At 40.8% G+C, this 8273-nt stretch overlaps 1 long non-coding RNA gene across 1 annotated transcript; it reads right to left on the reverse strand.

The window, feature by feature from the left end:
* Window positions 1–396: 396 nt before the first annotated feature.
* LOC123332037 lies at window positions 397–1965 on the reverse strand. The gene is made up of 2 exons (XR_006548878.1): window positions 1717–1965; window positions 397–637 (listed from the first exon to the last, which is right to left on the reverse strand). It is a non-coding gene; the product is annotated as an uncharacterized LOC123332037 (long non-coding RNA).
* Window positions 1966–8273: the final 6308 nt, after the last annotated feature.

Genomic DNA, 8273 nt, shown 5'->3' on the forward strand with positions numbered 1-8273 from the left:
CTGAGACATCCTTAGCACACGTTTATACAAGTGGACCAAACAAATGCCTGAAGTTCTGTTTTTTCTTTTCTTTTGCTTTTTTCACAGTTTTATGGAGATGTAATTGCCACATAATATTGTGTAAGTTTAAGCTTTACAAAGTGTTGATTTGATACACCTACATATTGCAAAGTGAGGGATCACTGTAGGGCTTTGCAGATAGCAGCTGGTAAAGAATCTGCTTGCAATGCAGGAGACCCGGGTTCAATCCCTGGGTTGAGAAGATCCCCTGGAGAAGGGAATGGCTACCCACTCTAGTATTCTGGCCTGGAGATTTATATATATATATATATATATATATATATATATATATATATATACATACACATACACACACACATATAGCTTGCAGATACATTCATGTATTTAGCAATTATTTATTGACAGTGGGGATACAAGAATGGACAAAGTATGGTGTCTTCTGTTCTCACAGAGCTTACAATCTAGTGAAAGTGAAGTGAAGTCGCTCAGTTGTGTCCGACTCTTTGCGACCCCATGTACTGTAGCCTACCAGGCTCCTCTGTCCATGGGATTTTCCAGGTCAGAATACTGGAGTGGGTTGCCATTTCCTTCTCCAGAAGGAAAAGAAATCTACGATCTAGAGGGGAAAATAAATAGACTTCAAGAGAATGTAGTAGTTGTTATCATCATCACTAATGTTTATTGTGTACTGTCTATGTGCTAGGTGCTATCCTAAATGCTCATCCTACATAATCTTGGTGAATTCATACAACAGTCCTGTGCCTTGTGAGGTAAGTGCGATTATTGTTCCTATTTCAAAGATGAGAAAAATAAAACCAAGAGAGTTTGGGTAACATAACCCAGGTCATACAATTTGGACAACTCCAGGGCTATCTTACTCCAGTCAGGAGCACAGTGAAACAGGGTTTGGAACCTAACGTGCGTGCTCAGTTGCTTCAGTTGTGTTCGACTCTTTGCTATCCTGTGGACTGTAGCCCATAAGACTCCTCTGTCCATGGGATTTTCCAGGCAAGAATACTGGAGCGGGTTGCCGTGCCCTCCTCCAGTGGATCTTCCTGACCCAGGGAGAGAATCTGCGTCTCTTATGTCTCCTGCATTGGCAGGCGCGTTCTTTACCACTAGCACCACCTGGGGAGCCCTCTGAAGCCTAGGGACTAAGGTAAAGTTTGCTGGACTGGGGATGATCAGCAAGAGATGAGGTTAAAGAGAGAATCAGGGGTCAGATCATCACAGGCATGGCAACCCACTCCAGTATTCTTGCCTGGAGAATTCCCCTGGACAGAGGAGCCTGCCAGGCTACAGTCCATGGGGTCGCAAAGAATCGGACATGACTGAGCGACTAAGCACAGCAAGCACACAAAGATTTAGAACTTTATCCTGAAAGCAGCGTAATAATATTTGTTTTATTTTTTTTTAAATTTTATATTATTTTTAAACTTTACATAATTGTATTAGTTTTGCCAAATATCAAAATGAATCCGCCACAGGTATACATGTGTTCCCCATCCTGAAACCTCCTCCCTCCTCCCTCCCCATACCATCCCTCTGGGTCGTCCCAGTGCACCAGCCCCAAGCATCCAGTATCGTGCATCGAACCTGGACTGGCAACTCGTTTCATACATGATATTTTACATGTATTTGTTTTAATTATAAATGTAAAATCTACTCCAAAATTTAGAGGCTTAAGCCACGTACCTTTTAGTTGCTGACAATTCAGGTGGTTAAGAATTTGGGCAAGGATTACCAGGGGCAGCCGGACTCCTCTCTGTGTGATGTCAGCTGGGATGGCTCCACGAGGGCTGAAGGATCCTAGATGGCTTCATGCATGTGTCTGGGACCTCGCTGGAGGCTTTTGGCTGTGTGCCTCTCTTCCCTTCCACAGAGTTTGCAAAAGAGCAAAAATGGAGACTGCAAGGCCCTTTAAGGCCTAGACCTTGAACTGGAACAGCATCATTTCTATCACATTGTTTTAGTCAAAGCAAGTTATGAAACCAGACAAGATTCAGGGGTAAGAAATAAGCTCTACCTCTTGATAGGAGGAGGTAAAATATCACATTGCAAAAGACACTCAGGATGGATAGGATTTTTGTTGCAATCTTTGAAAGTAATCTACCACAGCACTGCAACGTTTTAAGAAGGGATGTGGTGTGCAGGAAGGAGAAGGAAGGCTGCTGCATTTAACCTGCATGAAAAGTTAGGTTGGCCTGAAGTAAAGCATTGTTGCGAAGAGCTGACTCATTTGAAAAGACCCTGATGCTGGGAAAGATTGAGGCCAGGAGAAGGGGACGACAGAGGATGAGATGGTTGGATGGCATCATCGACTCAACGGACATGGGTTTGGGTGAACTGCGGTAGTTGGTGATGGACAGGGAAGCCTGGCATGCTGCAGTTTATGGGGTCACAAAGAGTTGGACATGACTGAGCGACTGAATTGACCTGAAACCTGGTTGATGACCAGAATTACCTGGGGGGAGTTTATTAAAAATACAGATTCCCAGAACTGATCACAGACATATGGACTCACATTCCCTAGGAGTGGATCCTGAAAATAGACATTTTCATGCTCTTTCTTTCCACAGATACTTTATTGAACACCTTCTCTGTGTGTGTTAGGCACCATTTGTGCTTTGGGGATAAGATGGTGATACTTTCCAGTGTAATCTTAACCTGCTTAGGTTGGGGTAAGATTTAGTAGAAAATGGTGCTTCAAAAACCACTCCTGGTCCAGTCCCATTGCCATGTTGCTGCAGGGATCCAATTCTTGTCTTGAAACCAGTTGTCCCATTCTGACTACAAAAAAATCTAAGCAGCTGACTAGTTGCCCTCTTGTTCTCCTTCTCCCAATTTTCTCTTTTCATGTAAAAGACAAACAAATGACTTGATTTCCGTCCCCCACCAAAAAAAGACAGTGAATGAAATAGACAAAGGTCCTCTTTTTTCCTGGGGGCAGAGAGTGAGGAAAGAGAGACAAAAAACAAATGAATGACTAAATAAACAAATGAAAATCCTTTTGGATTTTGTGTCAAATCCCCCAAAAGAGGGTATATATGTATACATATATAACTAATTCCCTTTGCTGTACAACAGAAACTAATACAATATTGTAAAGCAACTATATTCCAAAAAAATTTTTTTTAAATCATTCTTTCCAAAAGGAAACAAAATGAAATGCTGCAAAGTCACAATAAATGATTGAGATAACAGTTGGATGTAGAGAGAATGAACACATGTAAAAGTTGTTTATGATAACATTGCTTGTAAGAGCAATAGATTTGTTAAAAGTAATTTTATTTTTTTTGTTCTTTTAATATATTTTAAAATTTATTATTCTTTTTAACTTTTCTTGTTAAAAGCAATTTTAATGGGGTGGTAATTTAGGGAAAATCAACTGCACCTATCTAAAGTGTACAATTCAATGAATTTTGACAGATGTCACATCCCCATCTCTCCATCTCCAATTCCCAAGCAACCACTGATCTACTTGCTGTCACCATAGATTAGCTTGTAATAGTTAGAATTTCAGACAAATGGAATCATACAGTATATAATAGCAATAGATCTTTAAACAACTTATATGAGTAGCAAGAGTGGTACTTTGTGGTACATTTATTCAGCAAAATGCTATATATCCATGGGAAGGGGGAGTAAGCTTTTTATGTTCTAATTTGGAATGATTTCCTAAAAATACTTTTAGGTGGAAAAGGCATGGTGCAGAACAGGACATAAAGTGTGCTACTGATCGCTTACGTTGAATGGTGTCAGATTCGTGATCTCCGAAGAAGTAGATTTAACTTTGGGACCAGGCACCAGTCTTGATCACTCAAGAGCTTTTGTATAGCAGAGTTTTATTAAAGTTTAAAAAGGGGCAGAGAAAGCTTCTGACATAGACATCAGAAGAAGAACAGAGAGTGCCCCCCTGCTAGTTTTAGCAAGCTGTTTATGTCTGTTAGAAAGCTATTAATCAGACAAGAGAGACACCTCAAGGCTGACGGAGTTTCACCAGGCCCCCTCCCACAATATGCATTTTTGAGATAGGATGGAACAAGGTGTGTCATCCCCCAGCCATAAAACAGTTGATATGAATACTGGCTTGTTGAGCTATTATCAGCCCAAGATTTGAGAAAAGGGAAAAAGTTAGTCTTAGGTGGAACCATTTTGAAGAAAGGCAAATTCCAAAGCAAATATAGTTTCATTAACATAGCCTAAGAAAAACATTTCCATGGAGAGTTTGTTTCCTTCTGCTGCTTAAGGGAGAGATAAAAAAATGTCTGACACTTGCAGCCTATTTCCTCCATTTGGAGACCCCTGGCCTTCCTGCCTGTTACCCTCTCACTACCATTTGGATAAAAAGAGAATAAAGAGAAAGAGATCCAATTATTTGTTTGCATGCTGCTGCTGTTGCTAAGTCACTTCAGTCGTGTCCGACTCTGTGTGACCCCATAGACGGCAGACCACCAGGCTCCCCCGTCCCTGGGATTCTCCAGGCAAGAACACTGGAGTGTGTCCTCCGTCCATGGGATTTTTCAGGCAAGAGTACTGGAGTGGGGTGTCATTGCCTTCTCCTATTTGTTTGCATAGGCATAGACTATCTGAAAAAATCTGACAACATAGGCCGTCTCAGGAGAGGAAAGCATGGTGTCTACAAGACAACTGTGGGAAGACTTTTCACCATAAACCCTTTTGTTCCATTTGAATTTTGTACCAACTGAGTTTCTCACCTAGTCAAAGAACAACTAAAATGAAAAAGTTTAAAGTCATAATAGAGTGAGGAATTTCCCCCAATCTTGGCAGATGACTTGGCAATGTCCAATAAAAAACTATAAGCTTAAACTGTTTTATTTCAGGTGTGATTAAAATATAGTTAACTATATTTAATGATAGTTAAATACACAACTGAGTGACTAACACTCCATTGTCAGCTAAAGAGAAACCCTTGAGGAAAAAGAACTGTAAATAAAGAAGTTGAGGAATGGAACTAAATAGTTTGATCCTGAAATTCACATGGAAAGAAATAGCCAGAAAAATCTGAAAGAAAAAGGAACAATGATAAGGGAACTGAATGATCAAATAATAAAACATATTATAAAACCTTGAGAGTGGAACTAGCATATGAATAGATGGACAAATGAAATAGAAGAGAAAATTCAAAAATGAAAATTGACATATAATAAAAGTGGTATCTTGAAACAGTAGGAAAAAACATGAACTTTGTGGTAGTGAGTGGGGAGAGGGGGCAGTGAGAATGGCTCACTTTAGGTACAGGCAATAAGGAATTTGTTGTTACAGAGAATTTAAAACAATGACTGATTAAATCAGCTTGATTTTTAGCATCATTAGGCATCATTGATTATAAACAATGTCAGTGATAAAATGATAAAATTCTGTCCTCACTCCAGCAACTGGGTGGACTGCTCCCATCTGCCGCTTCTTGGGAATATTGCTGAATGGATCTTTAATACATTTTGTTGGGACACGTGGATAGTGAAAAAGATGACTCAAATAGAGGATAAAGGCTTTATATAGCTGCTGCACATCAGGGAACACCACAAAATTAGGCAACGACCTGAGCCAAAGCAGAATTGGAGAACTTCAGTGGTGGCTCAGATGGTAAAGAATCGGCCTGCTATGTGGGATACCCGGGTTTGATCCCTGGGTGGGATCAAGAAGGGAATGGCAACCCACTTAAGTATTCTTTCCTGGAGAATCCCATGGACAGAGGAGCTTGGCAGGCTACAGTCCATGGAGTCACAAAGACTGAGTGACTGATTACAACAAGGAGAAGAGAAGGGCATGGGACTTTGGTCTTGTCCCAGGTTGAAGTTTTCTTTATGTGGAGTCAGACATGACTGAGCAACTTGAACAACAACAGCAACTGCTGCAAAGCTTTCTTGGACGGGTTGGTATCGGTTTGATTTTTCAGTTCTTTCTTGGGATGGATGATGCAAGGTGCTATATCATTTTGAGAGCTCTATGTGTGTGTGTGTGAGAGAGAGAGAGAGAGAAAGAGAGAGAGGAAGACAGAGAGACTGAGAGAGACAGAGGTTGGGTAGGGGAGAGAGAGAACTTTGCTGCTGCTAAGTCACTTCAGTCGTGTCTGACTCTGTGTGACCCCATAGACAGCAGCCCACCAGGCTCCCCTGTCCCTGGGATTCTCCAGGCAAGAACACTGGAGTGGGTTGCCATTTCCTTCTCCAATGCATGAAAGTGAAAAGTGAAAATGAAGTCGCTCAGTTGTGTCCGACCCTCAGCGACCCCATGGACTGCAGCCTACCAGGCTCCTCTGTCCATGGGATTTTCCAGGCAGGAGTACTGGAGTGGGGTGCCATTGCCTTCTCCAGAGAATCTTTAGTCAAACCTAATTATAAATGTTCTCTACTTAACAACTTCTGGGCCAATTTGGTCATTAAGCCCACCTCTGGAGCAATAACAGTTTTCAGGGGAAATATGAGGTCGATTGATTGCTTTAAGCCTGAGATTTTTGAATTCCCGGCAACAGCAAAGGAATTATCACAACGGGCCTGAACTTCTTCACCCATCAAGTTGAGCCACCTTCACCCAAATTACATAGGCCTAAAAAAAGAGGCAGATACTTCAACAAAATCAGGTTTCTTCCAGAAGCAGGATAAGGGATGGGTGGATGCTGGATAGGTAACCAATGATGTCACCATAAAGGCTTATTCCAAAGTGAGGGGCACGTGTATTGTAACAAACTTTTAAAGCGCCTTTACAGTTTTAAAACTAGACACACGGGCCTCAGAAGGTAAAACATCGTGTTTAAGAGCATGAGTTTCAGCTATTAAAAATAATGCATTTGAATCAGTTCTAATGAGGTGGGTGAAACTTGAGCTTATTATAGAGTGAAGTAAGTCAGAAAGAAAAACGCTAATACAGTATATTAACGCATATATATTAGAAAGATGGTAACAATGACCCTATATGCAAGACAGCAAAAGACACACAGATGTAAAGAACAGACTTTTGGACTCTATGGGGGAATACAAGGGTGGGATGATTTGAGAGAATAGCAATGAAACATGTATATTATCATATGTGAAATAGATTGCCAGTCCAGGTTCGATGCATGAGGGTGCTCAGGGCTGGAGCACTGGGATGACCCTGAGGGATGGGATGGGGAGGGAGGTGGGAAGGGGGTTCAGGATGGGGAACACATGTACACCCATGGCTGATTCATGTCAGTGTAAGGCAAAAACCACTACAATATTGTAAAGTAATTAGCCTCCAATTAAAATAATTAATTAAAAAAGAGCATAAGTTTGAATTTAGATGGCTGGAGTTTGAATTCCAGGAACCTTGTGACCACAAGCAAGTTAATTTCCTAAAGTTCACTTTCCTGATGCTGCTGCTGCCGATGATAGGATGGTATGCTACAGATTTCATAGGATCATTGTGAGGACTAAATGAAACAATGTACACTAAAGCAGGGCACAAAATAAGTGCTCAAAATCACTAAGTCGTTGACCAGGGGTTGACATTTTTTTGTGTGGTCCTGAATTTGATCAATAATTGTTCTTGTGTTAGGAATGACAGTAGTTCTTTGTTTTTTTTTTTCTTTTTCTTTTTTAACTTGAAGTATGGTTGGTTTACAATATTGTGTTAGTTTCAGGTGTACAGCAAAGGGATTCAGTTAGACTACATGTATGGAGGTTTAGTTGCTTAGTCATGTCCGACTCTTTGCAATCCCATGGACTGTAACCCACCAGGCTCTTCTGTCCATAGGATTCTCCAGGCAAGAATATTGCCTGGGTTGCCATTTCCTTCTCCAGGGGCTCTTCCAGACGTGGGGATTGAACCCAGGTATCCTGCTTTAGGAGGCAGATTCTTTCACCACTGAGCCACCAGGAAAGCCCTCGTGTGTATGTGTGTGTGTGTGTGTGTGTGTGTGTGTGTGTATGTGTATTCTTATTCAGATTTCTTTGCTTTATAGATTATTACAACATATTGAATATAGTTCCCTGTGCTATACAGTAGGTCCTTATTGGTTATCTATATTTAGGATAAGGAATGAGTGGATGCTGGATAGGTAACCAACGGTGTCACCATAAATGTTTATTCCAAAGTGAGGGGCATGTGTATTGTTACAAACTTTTAAAGCACCTTTACAGTTTTATTTTTTTTAAACACATGGGACTTAGAAAGTAAAATATTGTGTTTAAGAGAATGAGTTTGAATTTAGACAGCTGGAGTGTATATATGTTAATCTGAAATCATCTCAAATCCTAAATCATCCCTCC

Source organism: Bubalus bubalis, chromosome X (assembly GCF_019923935.1).
Source record: "Bubalus bubalis isolate 160015118507 breed Murrah chromosome X, NDDB_SH_1, whole genome shotgun sequence".
NCBI classification, from domain to species: Eukaryota; Metazoa; Chordata; class Mammalia; order Artiodactyla; family Bovidae; genus Bubalus; species Bubalus bubalis.